This window comes from Ascaphus truei, unplaced genomic scaffold, assembly GCF_040206685.1.
Source record: "Ascaphus truei isolate aAscTru1 unplaced genomic scaffold, aAscTru1.hap1 HAP1_SCAFFOLD_960, whole genome shotgun sequence".
NCBI classification, from domain to species: domain Eukaryota; kingdom Metazoa; phylum Chordata; class Amphibia; order Anura; family Ascaphidae; genus Ascaphus; species Ascaphus truei.
In genome coordinates this window covers 69,375-87,341 of record NW_027457299.1, presented here as the reverse complement: position 1 = coordinate 87,341, position 17,967 = coordinate 69,375, and the positions used below count along the sequence as shown (strand labels likewise).

The 17,967-nt window shown below is 43.2% G+C and overlaps 1 long non-coding RNA gene across 1 annotated transcript; it reads right to left on the bottom strand.

Annotated features, from left to right (window-relative positions):
• Positions 1-945: 945 nt before the first annotated feature.
• On the bottom strand, positions 946-9,112 carry LOC142486579 (uncharacterized). The gene is made up of 5 exons (XR_012799038.1): positions 9,016-9,112; positions 7,930-8,027; positions 6,255-6,365; positions 2,827-2,936; positions 946-1,465 (listed from the first exon to the last, which is right to left on the bottom strand). It is a non-coding gene; the product is annotated as an uncharacterized LOC142486579 (long non-coding RNA).
• Positions 9,113-17,967: the final 8,855 nt, after the last annotated feature.

The window sequence follows — 17,967 nt, the reverse complement described above, 5'->3', positions numbered from 1 at the left end:
GGGGGGAGTAAGGGAGCAGGATTGAATGAGAGGGGGTCATTGAGTGATAGCGGGGAGGGGAGGGAAGAGTGAGGAGAGTGGGTGTAGGAGGGAGCAGTGCAAGAGACCGTCGGGGGCAGAATACATGGTGAGAAGGGAGGCTGCCTAGAAGCATAAAAATCTACTTCACCACTGTTCTGTACTCTCTTCAATACTCTGTTACAGATCTCTCTGGCAAGAAATGGGGTCCAATGGCAAAGACTGCTCTAAATAAGATAGTATAAATGAACACAGAGAGAAATTCCAAAGAGTAACCCAAGAAAATACAAGTGAAATCTAATCGTAAGGTAATTAGTCCCATTAAGTGAAATACATAAAGGAATAGTCCATAAAAAAGCACAAAGGAAAAAAATAGGAGTACTTTATTGTGATGTTACATTTCAGAGAATATAAAATTATAGGAAAACAATTCCACTTTGTTCAGAAAACCAGAAAGTCTTGGTCCCAGGTGGACTGAATTTTTATTGCAAATAAGTTCCTTAATACACAAGTAAAGAATATAGTTACTTATTCTATTCTCTACTGTAAGACGTGCCACATTGCCCAATATTTGGGTACAGTGCCCAGATTGTGACCATGCACTACAGAGGTGAGATTCCCCCAACTCCAATTTGCTACACACTCCAAGAGAGATTATTGTGATCAGAGGTGGAATGAGAGGGGTGAGAAGGGTCGCTGCCCAGGGAGTAGCCTGACAGGGGGTACAGAAATCTCTTTTGGTGCATATATTGCGGAGCTGCATTGATTGACTTGTCAATCAGCTCTGCTGCCTATCCCATTGACATCATGATCCGGCACTGTGATCAGCTGCAGCGCTGACCCAGGTGTGTTAGTGCAGCACTTTACAGGGAGGGAACAGAGGTTGTGGATGACAGATGCTGGGGATAGGCCATGAGTACGGGCCAGAGTAAGGTGGAGACTTTCTGTACTCTGCATACAGGACACTGCATGCATGACAGTGTCTGTGTGTGTGTGTGTGTGTGTGTATTCCAAGTGTCAGTGTGCATAAGTAAGTGTGCTCTGTAAGTATGCCTGTGTGGCAGGTATAGGGGGGTGGTTCAGCTGGAGGAACTTATCCAGGCACAAAAGCACATAGATGCCCCAGATTATACCACCCCAAATGCTGATAATATCCTGCTGCACTTTACAGAAGATGATGCAGATGTCAGTGGGTGGTGGGTTCATTAAATCCATCCATCATATCATAGCCACACTGTGCATATGATGTACTGAATCAATCACAGGAAGACATCTCCATGGTAGGGGTAGAAGTTAACAGAATATGTCCAGCACTGTGGTGTGTAGCCCATAAATAATAATTGTGCACATTACAGAACATACTTGCAACTGCAAGATCATTTTGCTGCTTGTAGTGTTTGCTCTTGTCCTGTGCAGTGTTGTCGTAGATCCGTCTCTTCAGTGTTCACTGCAATAAAAGTAAGACATTGCATTAATATTACAGAAGTTTGGGAGCTGAAATCCCACTATGCTGCAGACATTTTCCCTTTGCATAAGATTCTTGTGATTATATCTCAATGATGATCAATAACAACTACATCATAACACAGCCGCTCAATACAAAATATGTATTTGCTATCAATGGTCATGGAGGCCAAACGTCACACAATGTACAGATATACTGCTGCGGCCGAGTTTATTCGAGCATTTGCCCGTTCTTGGCCGCAGCAGTAACCTGGCGCGCGCCGGGCGCACGCCGAAGCAGCGGAGGAGCGCCCTCCGATCGGGGCTTTCTCCCTTCCGCTGCCGGGTCCGTCGGGTCCCCCGGAACCCCCTGCCGCTGTCCCCCACATCGCGGGACACCAGTGCTCCCTCGGGGAGCCCTGGACGCGCGTGCAGGGGGCGCAGGCACCCGATGACGCGTGACCGTGCATCGGTGATGCGCGGCACGCTGAGGGAGTGCGGCTAGCACGCCGGGGCACCCCCCGGCTTGCGGTGCTAGCCGTGCTTCAATAAAACGTGTCGGTAGTGTAGCAAGGATTATTTCTTCCTCTGGTGCATTATGATGGGATGTGTTGTAAGATTCTGCATTATTAGCATCACTGAATCTTTTGGAAACTGAGTAATAATCTATGTTTTAATGCAATATTATGGATGATCAGCCGGTAAAATAAAGCTTACTGTATCTGTAGCCATGCTCTACCCATGATGTGCTGAATCAATGACTGCAGAGTGATTCAGAGTGGTAAACATGACTGGAACTCATCTCTGAATAGAGGACAGAACAGCAGTGCAGAGTAGGAGGTGAATGTATCTCAAATGGAAGACTTAGTAGCTGTGTGGGGAGTAGACAGTACAGACTGATCAAATAAATAGTTAAAGGAGTATCTTCAACATTACTTGGCTTTGTTATCAACATTGAAGTTTCTCTTGTTTTTTCTGTTCTTTAAATCACTACTACTGATGCCATGTGTAACCTGTACTGAGAGATATACTCTACTGGCCTAGATGAAACCATATGATGCAAACAGGATTCATCCCACTCCAGATTCATATGATTGCACCACTTCAACCTTTAATAAAACACATAGAACTACAGCAGTGCGCTACTGCACATGTTCTTGTTATGAATGGTAGTAGATGTGGTCCTTGGGTCAATACTTCATACAGCAGCCACACTCTACTCATGATGTATTGAATCAACAAAAACCTGCATGGTACAGATCACAGGAAGGGTAGAGTAGAGGGGAATATGTCCAATGCGAAACCCTTAGCAGCTGGATTGTGTGGAGTCAACAAAACGACAAATACTAAATGAGAAATATACACATTGCTTATCTGTCTCTGTGTAGTCATTTTCCTCCTCTTCAACTGTCTTTCAAAATTTCTCTTCTGACAGAAAAGAAACACATGGCTTCAATATTCACTGTTTTTCCCTCCTGAAATAAAAGTTAAGCATTGCATGGTTATGATCATACATACAATGAACCTTGCGCCAAACCATGTGATCCAAAGTAAATCCACCTCCCTCCCATAGCTGTGTTCCTTCTAGAGCTTCTACCACACAAGTCATTAATGTTCGTGACACTGTACTGCAGTCACAGTCTGCACACAAAGTACTGAATCAATTACATCACACTGAAAAGGCAGTCTACATGATGCAATAGTTAACCATAATAACTCTGTCATGCAAATGACAGGAAAACCTATATGTATATCATTAGGGGAGAGGGGAAAAATAATTAAAAAATAAGTGCGACAAATAAAAACAGATTATAGGAAAGTAAATCCTTGCCCTGGGAACTTTACAATCTAATAGAAATGTTAGAAGACTTAAAGAGAGGCAGCAGTTGGGGGAAGAAGTGCAGTAGATGACAATGCTTGTCCTTAATGGTGGGTACAATTAGTAGAAAGCACATCTTGGGAACAATAGTTGTTAGCAGTGACTGTGGGTGTGGGTGTGGGACAGTAGCCACGAGTCAAAGTTTTTTAAATGCTTGATTTAAGTCGTGAATTTTAAGATTGGTCTTACATGTGGGTGGAAGAGGTTATGTTGGCATATACTGAGTGTGAGGAAGTTTCACATGTACGGTGCAGTGATGGAAAATGGTTTCAGGCAAGTGAGAGAACAGTAGAGGTGAAAGAAGTTTACAGGAGACAGTTATGGTTATAGTGCAAGAGACAAGCAAGGGCATAACGAGAGATCAAAGATGATATGCAAGAAGGAGCAGATTAATGGAGAGCCTTAACAAAAAGGTAAGGAGGAGAACTTTGTAGGTGATACAAAAACTTGATGGGATGCCAGGACAGGGATTTAAGGAGATGAGCAGAGACTGTTGTGGGAGAAAGTGAGATAATTCAAGCAGCAGAGTTTTGCATAGGAGAAAGTTGTGAAGCATGGAGGCCTGTTAGTAGTATGTTAAAATAACCTATAGGATAACAGTATACATTGGAGTTTTAGCAGTAGGTTGAGAGGGGAAAGGGAAGATCTTGGCAATATTACAGAGAAAGAGGCAACACATTTTACCCATAGCCGTGCATGTGAATGGAGATGGAATTGAAGAGCCAAATGTTACTCCTATGCAACATGTTTGATGACAAGATAGATGGTAGTACTGTTTACTGTGATGGAGAAAGGGGATAATATGAGCCCAGTGTTAGACATTAAGTTTAAGGCAGTGGAGTGCCATCCATGAGCATATAGCCAGGAGACAACCCAAGAGTAGGGACTGGATTGCAGGAGTGAGAACAGGGGTGGATAGATTTGTGTGTGTATCATCCGCATAGAGATTATATCTAAGGCCAAAAGCATTGATGAAGTCACCAAATGATAGTATGTAGAGAGAAAGAGAGATCTCAGAACAGAGCCCTGATGTATACCCACAGACAGATCAATAGAAGACGAAGACATGTTAGCAACAGAGATGGAGAATGTGTGACAGGAAAGTTATGATGAAAACCAGGATAGAACTTTGTTACTGATACCAAGAGAGAGTTTAGAATATGAAGGAGGAGAGTGATTGAGAGCATCAAACGCAGCCGATAGATCAAGTAGGATTAGTAGGGAAAAACCTTGGGAATTAGCTTTAAGCACAGTCTGTAGAACGTGCTGTACGAAAGGCAGGTTGTAAAGGATCCAGGAGGGCATGTGATTTAAGAATGTTGACACTAGCAATTAGAAGGCAAACAGCATGAGGGATACAGAGCGGTAGTTAGTAAGGCACATAGGGTGTAGTTTGTTTCTGACAAAAGGGTGACCGCTACAGGCTTAAAGTAAGAGGGCAAAAATCCAGAGAATAGGGAGAAATTGAAGATGTGGGTGAGAGTGGGGACTAAGAGATGCAGTAAGGTGTGAGGGGATACGATCTAGAGGGCATGTGGTAGAGGGAGAATAGAAGATGATTAGCTTCCAGCTCTGTAAGAGAAGAAAAGGAGTCAAGTGCAGAAGGAGATTTGGGTAGAAGGAGAGAAGGGGGAAGGGACAGAAGGAATCTCCTTTTGGGTGGCATCCACCTTGCCTCTGAAGTAGTCAAATGCTTGAGGAGAAGTGAAGGAAGGATGGCAAGTGGGAGGAGAAGGTCAGTGGAGGGAGTCAAATACAGAGAAAAAAAACAGCGTAAATTAAATTTGAGTGTTGATGAGTGTGGAAAAAAGTAGTGTATTTAGCCCTAGAGAGCAGCTTTATACAGGACAGGAGACATTTTTACTGTAGAAAAATCAAACAAAGTGTGAGATTTCCTCCGTAGGTATTAAGAACAGCGAGTGGAAGTGTGATGAGTGTGTTTGGGAATTTAGCCAAAGGTGTGGGTTAGAGGGATGAGTGTGTCAGAGCCTATAGGGGGCATATAGATAGGAGGATAGCATTGTAAGAGTTAATAAGATTGTTAGTTTAAGCAGAAAGAAAGAGAGAGAAGAGAGAAGAGAGGTTAGAGTAGATGTCAGAGGAGAGTTTAATTAAGCAGAGGCAAATCAGTGGGACAGGTAAGATGCGGTGAGGGGAATGACTGATTGTGACTGATGAGAGCAGAAGAGGTTATGTACAACTAGAGCCTTGTTAGTAAGAGTGGACATTCCAGAGGGCACAGGAGAAGGGAAGAGAAAAGTAAGGAAAGGAATGTGGATTACATTAGATAGGTTAACACTCTTAGTAGGGAGGCCTGATGTGTATATGAGCCGGTCCAAGATTATAAGAGATATCCCCCAACATCAGCGAGCATAGAAGGAGACACAGAGATAGGTGTAGAGAGAGACAGAGATAGGGATATGTAGAGAGAGAAGGGCGTCAAGAGAATGAGACAGATAGGCGTAGAGAGAGGAGACATAGAGAGAGGGGGCTTTGAGAGGGGGGCGTAGAGAATGAGGGAAGGTGGAAGAGAATAGGATGTGCAGGAGTGCATTTCATTGAGCAGTGCAGAAATAGCTGCAATAGAGGTCTGTACAAATGGTGCTTTGTGTAGACACATGCAAAGGTAGGGGAAGGAAAGTGTATAGAACATGTGGATAAAAGCAGGAGTGTGGAAGTTAGAGAAATTAGAAAAGTTTTACAGAGGAGTGAGGAAACAGTAAACAGAAAGAACAAGAGAGAGGTTACATTGGGATGACGTGCTGTGGTAGAGAGAAATGCTAGGAGAGAGCCTCCAGATATTAGAGGACATGAATTGAGAGAGCAAATGTATAAATCAAAACCGGAGGGGGAGGTATAGCACGAAAGCTTGCACAGCAGTTGATGAAGATTATAGTCTTAAAGTTGCGTGTACCTGTCAGGGCACTCAAGAAGGTCAATGCTCACAAGTGCAGAGTTCATGAAGAAATGCTGAATCCAGTTCCCCTCCAATTTAATTTTAATATAACTTTTTCATTCTTCATTACTGCAAAAAGCAAACAAAACAAAACCACATTGCATTACTATTTTCAAAATGGATTGAATGACATATTCAACAGTAACTGTGTGATGCCAATATTGCCTTCTCACTCGTAGGCCAGTACGGTCAGGTACCCAGTACTGATAAAACAATAAGTGCCCGTACTAAGTACCAATATGAATTATAAGGAAATGTAAAATCTCCAGGTCTCTCTCCATCTCTGCAACAGATATATGGATAAGCCCATATTAAGGCATCACGTGACCGGAGCCGTCACTGACTGGGTATACGCAAAGATGCAGGGAGATGCAAAGAAAGGGAGGGAGACAGGGAGAAGATGGGAAACGGAGGGAGGCACTGATGGCAGGCCTCTCTCTTTCACTGGTGCATGCAAGGAGCTGGTCCCAACATCCACAAAGTGTGTGTGTATTATTGGTTGTGTTTTATGGCGGTAGGAGGATAGTGTGTATATTGTGTGTGTGTGTGGGAGTATTATATTGTGTGTAGGGTATTATAGTGTGTATATTATGTTGAGGTGCAGAGGAGAGTGTTAGATTGGGTATCTTGTGTTAGGGGGTATTGTGTATATTGTGTTTAAGACTATAATATTATTGGGGAGATTATTATTGAGGAGGTATTAAAGTGTGTATTGTGGGGAGTATTAGTGTATGTATTATTTGTGGGTGACAGATGCTGTGGGTAGGCCAAGAGTACGGGCCAGACTAAGGTGGAGACTTTCTGTACTCTGCATACAGGACTCTACATGCACTGCAGAGGTGAAATTCCCCCAACTCCAATTTGCTACACTCTCCAAGAGAGAATATTGTGATCAGAGGTGGAAGATGAGCAGGGTCACTGCCCAGGGAGTAGCCTGTCAGGGGGCATGGAAATCTCTTTTGGTGCGTATGTTGCCACGTGGCATTGATTGACCGGTCAATTAGCACTGCTTCCTATCACAGTGACATGATCCGGTGCTGTGATCGGTTGCAGCGCTGACCAAGGTGTGTTAGTGCAGCAATTTACAGGGAGGGAACAGAGGTTGTGGGTGACAGATGCTGGGGGTAGGCCAAGAGTACGGGCCAGAGCAAGGTGGAGATATTCTGTACTCTGCATGCCCATCCTGCATGCCCAGGACTCTGCATGCATGCCAGTGGCTGTGGGGTGTGTGTGTGTAGGTATGCCAAGTGTCAGTGTGCATAAGTAAGTGTGCTGTGTGTGTAAGTAAGTTTGCCTGTGTGGCAGGAGGTGTAGGGGGGTGGGGGGCGGGGGGCGGTTCAGCTGGAGGACTTTACCCAGCACAAAAGCACATAGATGCCTCTGATTATATCACCCCAAATGCTGATAATATCCTGCTGTAGATGCACTTTACAGAAGATGATACAGATGTCATCAGTGTTTGGTGGGTTCATTAAATCAATCCATCATATAATAGCCACACTGTGCATATGATGTACTGAATCAGTAACACCAATCACAGGAAGACATCTCCATGGTAGGGGTAGTGTTGAAGTTAACAAAATATGTCCAGCACTGTGGTGTGGAGCCCATACATAATAATTGTGCACATTACCAGAACAACATATTGTCAACTGCATGATCATTTTGCTGCTTGTAGTGTATACTCTTGTCCTGTGCAGTGTTGTAGTAGATCCGTCTCTTCGGTGTTCACTGCAATAAAAGTAAGACATTGCATTAATATTACAGAAGTTTGGGGGCTGAAATCCCACTATGCTAATGACAGTTTCCCTTTGCATAAGATTCTTGTGATTATATCTCAATGATGATCAATAACAACTACATCATAACACAGCCGCTCAATACAAAATATGTATTTGCCATCAATGGTCATGGAGGCAATATGTCACACAATGTACATATATAGCAAGGATTATTTCTTCCTCTGGTGTATTATGATGGGAGGGTGAGATTCTGCATTATCAGCATCAGTAAATCTGTAGGAAACTGAGTGATATTCTATTTTTTGATGCAATATTAGGGTAAAATAAAGCTTGCTGTATCTATAGCCATGCTCTACCCATGATGTGCTGAATCAATGACTGCAGAGCGATTTAGAGTGGTAAACATGACTTGAACTCATCTCTGAATAGAGGGTAGCACAGTAGTGCAGAGTAGAAGGTGAATGTATCTCAAATGGAAACCCTTAGCAGCTGTGTGGGGAGTAGACAGTACAGACTGACCAAGTAAATAGTAAAAAGTAGTAACTTCAACATTACTTGGTTTTGTTCTCCACTCCTGTTTTTCTGTTCTTTAAATCACTAATACTGATGCCATATGTAACCTGTACTGAGAGTTATATACTCTACTGGCCTAGATCAAATTAAATGATGCAAACAGGATCCCTCCCACTCAAGATTCATATGATTGCACCACCTCAACCTTTCATAGCAATAACATAGAACTGCAGCAGTGCGCTACTGCACATGTTCTTGTTATGAATGGTAGTAGATGTGGTCCTTGGGTCAGTACTTCATACTGTAGCCACACTCTATTCATGATGTATTGAATCAACAAAAATCTGCATGGTACAGATCACAGGAAGGGGTGGAGTAGAGGTGAATATGTCCAATGCGAAACCCTTAGCAGCCGGATTTTTTGGAGTCAATAAAACGACAAATACTAAATGAGAAATATACACATTGCTTATCTGTCTCTGTGTAGTCATTTTCCTCCTCTTCAACTGTCCTTCAATTTTCTATTTTGCAAGAAAATGAACACATGGCTTCAATATTCACTTCTGTTCTGCAGTCTTTCCTCTTGAAATAAAAAAGTTAAGCATTGCATTATTATTATTATAATTATTATTGACGATACATACAATGAACCTTGCTCCAAACCATGTGATACAAAGCAAATCCACCTCCCTCCCACAGCTGTGCTCCTTCTAGAGCTTCTACCACACAAGTTATTCATGTCAGTGAAACTGTACTGCAGTCCCGGTCTGCACACAATCTACTGAATCAATGACATCACACTGTGTCACACTATGTCATGCTAACGACAGGAAACAATCTTTGTATATATCTTTGTATATATAATAATAATAATAATAATAATAATAATAAAAAAAATAAGACAGGACAGACACTCCTACATTGCAATCAATAGAAAATAACTGGGACAGGCACTTCAAGGATGCATACGGTCCCGGATAAACTGTAGCTACCTATACACGTGTGCCTTGTCTCTAGACTCTGCATATATCTCTATTTATATACCACCCATTGTGTACTCAGCGCTTTACAAGAGAGACCAAAAAGTACAGGAAATTATTATACAATAAGTTCAACAAACAAAAACAGACAATAGGAAAGTAAATCCCTGTCCTGGGTAGTTTACAATCTAAGAGAAATGTAAGGAGACTTACAGAGAGACAACAGGTGGGGGAACAAGTGCAGTAGATGACAATGCTTGTCCTTAATGGTGGGTACTTGTAGTATAAAGCACTTCTTGGGAACAATAGTTAGTGACTGAATGAGTGACAGTAGCAACGAGTAAAAGCTATTGAAATGCTTCATTTAAGTTGTGAATTTTAAGGTTGATCTTAAATGTGGGTGGAAGAGGGTATGTTGGCATATACTGAGTGTGTGTGAGTTTCACAGGTAAATTGATGGGAAAGGGTTTCAGGCAAGAGAGCGAGTGCGCAGTAGAGGTGTAAGAAGTATAATGGAGACAGTTATTAGTAGAGCTTAGGAGACGAGGAAGGGCATAACGAGACCAAAGATGATATGTAGGAAGGAGCAGATGAATAGAGAATAGTGTTGGACTGGGTCCTCAACTATAAAAAAATGGGTAACGGGTACCCGGCCAAAATGAAAGGTTCTACCCGGTCGGGTACACGGTTTGGCACTTACCTTCCGGGTGGCGGTGACATCTAGGATCAGCAGCAGTCCTGTGACGGTGGCAGCATCTGTGGTGTCTTCAGCCGGCGGGGGAGCTGCAGGCTCACAGACACAGCTTACCTGCTTCGGTGCTGTGGAAGTGATTCCTGCAGCTCCCCCCGCCAGGTGAAGACACCTCTGATGCTGCCAACATCAGAGGACTGCTGCTGCTGATCCTAGATGTCTTAGGAAAGGTAAGTATAAAAGATTATTTCCAGCTGCCCTGACATTACCCGACGCCGGGTATTACCCGGCCAAGTCCGCTTCTCAGTGGCCGGTTTCGAGTAATGTCCGGGTAGCTGGAAATGTGTCGGGTAACGCCGGGTACTCGGTACACCACTAATAGAGAACCTTAACAAAAAGGTAAGGAGGAGAACTTTGTAGGTGATCTGAAACTTGATGGGAAGCAAGGAGAGGGATTTAAGGAGGAGGAGGAGATGAGCAGATACTGTTGTGGGAGAAAGGGAAATTATTCAAGCAGCAGAGTTTTGGATAGATTGCAAATGAGAAAGTTGTGAAGCAGGGAGCCCTGTTAGCAGTATGTTAACCCATACGATAAGGGCATGCATTGGCGTTTTAGCAGTAGATTGACAGAGAAAAGGGCAAATCTTGGAAATATTACAGAGAAGAATCGACAAACTTTAGCCAGTGTCGTGAATGAAGATGGAAAGGGAAGAGTCAAATGTTACTCCTAGGCAATGTGCTTTCATGACAGGATGATGGTAGTACTGTTTACTGCGATGGAGAAAGGTGATATTAGGCCAGATTTAGGGGGAAATATGAGGAGCTCAGTTTTAGACATTAGGTTTAAGGCAGAAGAGTGTCATCCATGGAGGATATAGCCAGGAGGCCACCCGAAACTAGGAACTAAATTGCAGGAGTGACGGTAGGGTGGATAGGTGTGTGTATCATCTGCATAGAGATGATATCAAGGGCCAAAATAGTTGATAAGGTCAACTAGTGATAGTATGTAGTGAGAGAGGTCCCAGAACAGAGTCCTGAGGTATACCAACAGACAAAACAACAGGAGACAAAGACACGTTAGCAACAGAGATGGAGAATGTGTGATGGAGAAGTATGATGAAAACCAGGATATAAGTTTGCTGCGGATACGAAGAAAGAGTTTAGAATATGAATGAGAAGAGTGATTGACAGTATCAAAAGCAGAAGAGAGATCAAGCAGGATTAGTAAGTAAAATGGACCTTGGGAATTTTCTTTATGTACATAATTGGTTACATTGGGAAAGGCAGATTGTGAAGGGCCCAGAGGAGCATGTGATTTAAGAATGTTGATCAAACGGGAGATCACAAGACGTTCTAGCAATTAGGAGGCAAATGGTAGGACGGATACAGGGCGATAGTTAGAAATTCACACAAGGTCAAGGTTATTTTTGAGAATAGGGGTGACCACTGCATGCTTAAAAGGAAGAGTTGAAAGAGCCAAAGGATATGGAGGAATTGAAGATGTGGGTGAGAGTGAGAATATAGGATTGAGAGGGCATGTGGTAGAGGGAGAAGAGAAGATCAGGTTCCAGCTTTGTGACAGGAGAAAAGGAGTCAAGAGTGCAATGAGATCTAGATAGAAAAAGAGAGAGGGGGAAGGGAGAGAACGAATCTACTTGTGGATGGCATCCACCTTGCCTCAAGTGAGCAAAGGCTTGAGGAGAAATAAAGGATGGATGTTAAGTGGGAGGAGAAAGTCAGTGGTGGGACTCAAATACATAGAAGACAGTGTGAATGAAATTGGAGTGTTGATGAGTGAGGAAAAAGTAGTGTTTGACCTTAAAAAAAGGAGCAGAGTTTTACAGAACAGGACAAAGGTTTAGTGTAGAAAATCAGACTGTGAGATTTCCTCCATAGGTGTTAAGAGCAGCAGTGTGATGTGATGAAGTGTGATGAGAGCGTGCTTGTGAATTAAACCAATGCATGGGTTAGGCTGCGTCTATAGTAAGCACGCAACAGAAGGCAAAGTTAGCGCATGCCTGTCGCTCCAGCAATCCCCGCACTGAGGTCCGAGGCGACGGGGAAGCCCTGCATCGCTCGCACGCACTGTGGACGACCAAGCGTGTGCCCATGATAATCACGGCCTTAGAGGGATGAGTGTGTCAGAGCCTAGAAGGGGCATATAGATGATGGAGGAGGAGGGAGGAGGAGATGATAGCATTGTAAGAGTTAACAAGATAGTTAGTTTAAGCAGAAAGTGAGGAGAGGTTAGAGATAAGGGTAGATGTCAGAGGAGAGAGTTCAATTAAGCTGAGGTATCGAGTAGGACAGGGGTGAGGGGAATGAGAAGTGGTGGATGATGAGAGCAGAAGAGGTCATGTACAAATAGACCATGTTAGTCGTAGAGCAGACATTCCAGAGGGCACGTGAGAAGGGAAGAGTAAAGTGAGACAAGGAATGTGGATTACATTAGATGGGTTAATACGCTTAGCAGGGAGGTGGAGAGAGAGGCAAGAGGCAGAGGGTGGTGTAGGGGTAGAGGAAGAGATGTTGCATGTACCTTGTCAGAACATTAAAGAACGTCAATTCACACTGGTGCAGAGTTGATGATGAAATGCTGAATCCAGTTCACGTCCAATTCAATTTTAACAGAACTTTTTCATTCTTCATTACTGCAAAAAAAAAAGTAAAAAACAATGCATTACTATTTTCAAAATGGATTGAATTCCCCCACCAATGACTATGTGTTACCAATATATCCCTCTCAGTCCCACTGCAGCACATACTGTACCAGTGTGAAAGTAAGAAGGTACACAGTACCGGTAAAACAATACGTGCCGGTACTATGCACCATATGAATTATAAGGGGATGTAAATCTCCCAGTCTCTCTCCATATCCGCAACAGAGCGGGCTCCGGTCAGTGGCATGGATGCCCATATATGGGTATGCTCATATTTGGGCATCCCATGTCACTGACCGGAGCCGGCTCTGAGTATAGGGATATATGCGGAGACGCAGAGGTGCAAGGAAATGGGAGGAGGCACGGTGAGAAACAGGGAGAGACCACAGGAAGATAGAGGGCAACAACTTCCACAAGGTACTTGTATGGGTATAATTGTTTGTATTTTGTGCAGAGGGGGTAATTTCAGATAAAATACAATTCTCCACCCTCTACGAAACAATTCCACTTTGTTCAGTAAGCCAGAAAGTCTTGGTCCCATGTGGACTGAATTTAATGCAAATAAGGTCCTTAATACACAAGTAAAGAATAAAGTTACTTATTCTCTACTGTAAGAAGTGCCACATTGCCCACTATTTGGGTCCTGTGCCCAGATTGTGACCATGCATGGCAGAGGTGAGATTCCCCCAACTCCAATTTGCTACACTCTCCAAGAGAGATAATTGTGATCAGAGGTGGAACTAGGGGAGGGTGTGAGCAGGGTCACTGCCCAGGGAGTAACCTGACTGGGGGCACGGAAATCTCATTTAGTGCATATGTTGCGGCACTGCATTGATTGACCGGTCAATCTGCACTGCTGCCTGTCACAGTGACATCCTGATCGGGCACTGTGATCAGCTATAGCACTGACCCAGGTGAGATAGTTCAGCACTTTACAAGGAGGGAACAGATGTTGTGGGTGACAGATGCTGGAGGTAGGCCAAGACTGTTGGCCAGAGTAACGTGGAGACTTACTGCACTCTGCATGCCCATCCTCTCCCTGACATCAGGGGAAGGAAGTGGCCCTGGGGTGTGTGTAGGTATGCCAGATGTCAGTGTATGCATAAGTAAGTATGCCTGTGTAGTGGGAGGTGTAGGGGCGTTAAGCTGGAGGACTTAAAACAGGCACAAAAGCACATAGATACCTCTGATTATACCGCACCAAATGCTGATAATATCATGCTGTAGCTGCACTTTACAGAAGATGATGCAGATGTCATCATTGGTTGGTGGGTTCATTAAATCAATCCATCATATCATAACCACACTGTGCATATGATGTACTGAATCAGTAACACCAGGAAGACATCTCCATGTTAGGAGTAGAGTTGAAGTTAACAGAATATGTCCAGCACTGTGGTGTGTAGCCCATAAATAATAATTGTGCACATTACCAGAACAACATACTGTCAACTGCAAGATCATTTTGCTGCTTGTAGCGTATGCTCATCCTGTACAGTGTTGTAGTAGATCCGTCTCTTCAGTGTTCACTGCAACAAAAGTAAGACATTGCATTAATATTACAGACGTTTGGGGGCTGAAATCTCACTTCGCTGCGGACAATTTCCCTTTGCATAAGATTCTTGTGATTATGTCAATGATGATCAATAACTGCATCATAACACAGCCGCTCTATACAGAAGATGTACTTGCTCTCATTGGTCATTGAGGTAATACGTCACACAATGTACAGATATAGCAAGGATTATTTCTCCCACTTGTGCATTATGGCATTATGATGGGAAATGTTGTGAGATTCTGCATTATCAGCATCACTGAATCTTTTGGAAATTAAGTGATATTCTATGTTTTAATGCAATATTATGGGTGATCAGCCGGTAAAATAATAATAGCTTGCTGTATCTGTAGCCATGCTCTACCCATGATGTGCTGAACCAATGACTGCAGAGAGATTCAGAGTGCTAAACATGACTGGAACGCATCTCTGAATAATGGGCAGCAAAGCAGTGCAGAATAGGAGGTGAAAGTATTTAAAATGGAAGATCCTTAGCAGCTGTGTGGAGAGTAGACAGTACAGACTGACCAAGTAAATGGTAAAAGGAGTAACTTCAACATTACTTGGCTTTGTTCTCCACATTGAAGCTTTCCTCCTCTTTAAATCACTAATACTGATGCCATGTGTAACCTGTACTGAGAGTTATATAATCTACTGGCCTAGATGAAACCATATGATGCAAACAGGATCCATCCCACTCCAGATTCATAGAATTGAACCACCTCAACCTTTCATAACAATCACATAGAACTGCAGCTGTGCGCTACTGCACATGTTCTTGTTATGAATGGTAGTAGATGTGGTCCTTGGGTCTTTACTTCATACTGTAGCCACCCTCTACTCATGATGTATTGAATCAACGAAAACTTGCATGGTTCAGATCACAGGAAGGGGTAGAGTAGAGATGAAAATATTCAATGTGAAACCCGTAGCAGCCGGATTGTGTGGAGTCAATAAAACGACAAATACTAAATGGTAAATGAGAAATATACACATTGCTTATCTGTCTCTGTGTAGTAATTTTCCTTCTCTTCAACTGTCCTTCAAATTTTCTCTTTTGCAAGAAAAGGAACACATGGCTTCAATATTCACTTCTGTTCTGCAGTCATCCCTCCTGAAATAAAAGTTAAGCATTGCATTGTTATTATGATAATACATACAATAAACCTTGCTCCAAACCATTTGATGCAAAGCAAATCCACCTCCCACCCACAGCTGTGCTCCTTCTAGAGCATGCATGTCAAACTCCAGTCCTCGAGGGTCCCAAACAGGCCAGGTTTTCAGTAGGGATATCCTGAAAACCTGGCCTGTTTGCTGCCCTCGAGGACTGGAGTTTGACATCCTTGTTCTTGAGCTTCTACCACGCAAGTCATCCATGTGAGTGACACTGTACTGCAGTCCTGGTCTGCACACAATCTACTGAATCAATGACATCACACTGTAAAGGCAATCTACAAGATGTATTAGTTGTCCACACTTCCGAAATGTTACTTTTATGTCCAAATCACTTATTCCCATGACCTGATATTTGTATTTGTTATTTATAGGATTGTCACAAAGAGTTGATGAGGTCACCAAATGATAGTATGTAGAGAGAAAGAGAGATCTCAGAACAGAGCCCTGATGTATACCCACAGACAGATCAATAGAAGACAAAGACATGTTAGCAACAGAGATGGAGAATGTGTGACAGGAAAGTTATGATGAAAACCAGGATAGAACTGTGTTACGGATACCAAGAGAGAGTTTAGAATATGAAGGAGGAGAGTGATTGAGAGCATCAAACGCAGCAGATAGATCAAGTAGGATTAGTAGGGAAAAGTGACCTTGGGAATTTGCTTTAAGCACAGTCTGTAGAACGAGCTGTACGAAAGGCAGGTTGTAAAGGATCCAGGAGGGAATGTGATTTAAGAATGTTGACATTCTAGCAATTAGGAGACAAACAGCAGGAGGGATACAGGGCGGTAGTTAGTAAGGCACATAGGGTGTAGGTTGTTTCTGAGAAAAGGGTGACCACTACAGGCTTAAAGTAAGAGGGTAAAGAGCCAGAGAATAGGGAGGAATTGAAGATGTGGGTGAGAGTGGGGACTAAGAGATGCAGTAAGGTGTGAGGGGATACGATCTAGAGGGCATGTGGTAGAGGGAGAAGAGAAGATGATTAGCTTCCAGCTCTGTAAGAGAAGAAAAGGAGTCAAATGCAGAAGGAGAATTAGGTAGAAGGAGAGAAGGGGGAAGGGACAGAAGGAATCTCCTAGTGGGTGGCATCCACCTTGCCTCTGAAGTAGTCAAATGCTTGAGGAGAAGTGAAGGAAGGATGGCAAGTGTGAGGAGAAGGTTAGTGGAGGGAGTCAAATACAGGGAAAAAAAGACAGCGTAAATTAAATTTGAGTGTTGATGAATGTGAAAAAAAAGTAGTGTGGTTTGGCCCCAGAGAGCAGCTTTATACAGGACTGGAGACATTTTTACTGTAGAAAAATCAAATATCAATTGTGTGATTTCCTTCATAGGCATTAAGAACAGCGAGTGGAAGTGTGATGAACATGTTTGGGAATTTAGCCAAGGGTGTGGGCTAGAGGGACAAGTGTGTCAGAGCCTAGAGGGGGCATATAGATAGGAGGATAGCATTGTAAGAGTTAATAAGATTGTTAGTTTAAGCGGAAAGAGAGAGAGAGGTTAGAGTAGATGTCAGAGGAGAGTTTAATTAAGCAGAGGAAAATCAGTGGGACAGGTAAGATGGGGTGAGGGGAATGACTGATTGTGAATGATGAGAGCAGAAGAGGTCATGTACAACTAGAGCCTTGTTAGTCAGAGAACGGACATTCCAGATGGCATAGGAGAAGGGAAGAGAAAAGTAAGGAAAGGAATGTGGATTACATTAGATAGGTTAACACTCTTAGCAGGGAGGCAGAGGCAGGGAGGCCCGATGTGTATATGAGCAGGTTCAAGATTATAAGAGATATCCCACACATCAGCAAACATAGAAGGAGACACAGAGATAGGTGTAGAGAGAGACAGAGATAGCTCTATGTAGAGAGAGAGGGACGTAGAGAGAATGAGACAGATAGGCGCAGAGAGAGGGGGCGCAGAGAGAGGAGGCGCCAAAAGAGGGGGCGCAGAGAGAGGGGGCACAGAGAATAGGATATTAAAGAGTGCTTTTCATTGAGCAGTGCAGAAATAGCTGCAATAGAGGTCTGTACAAATGGTGCAGTGTGTAGACACATGCAAAGGTAGGGGAAGGAAAGAGGAGAACATGTGGATAAAAGCAGGAGTGTGGAAGTTAGAGAAATTAGAAAAGTTTAACAGAGGAGTGAGGAAACAGCAAGCAGAAAGAACAAGAGAGAGGTTACATTGGGATGACGTTCTGTGGTAAAGAGAAAATGCTAGGAGAGAGCTTTCAAATATTAGAGGACATGAATTGAGGGAGCAAATGTATAAATCAAAACCTGAGGGGGAGGTATAGCACGAAAGCTTGCACAGCAGATTATAGTCTTAATGTTGCGTGTACCTGTCAGGGTATTCAAGAAGTTAAA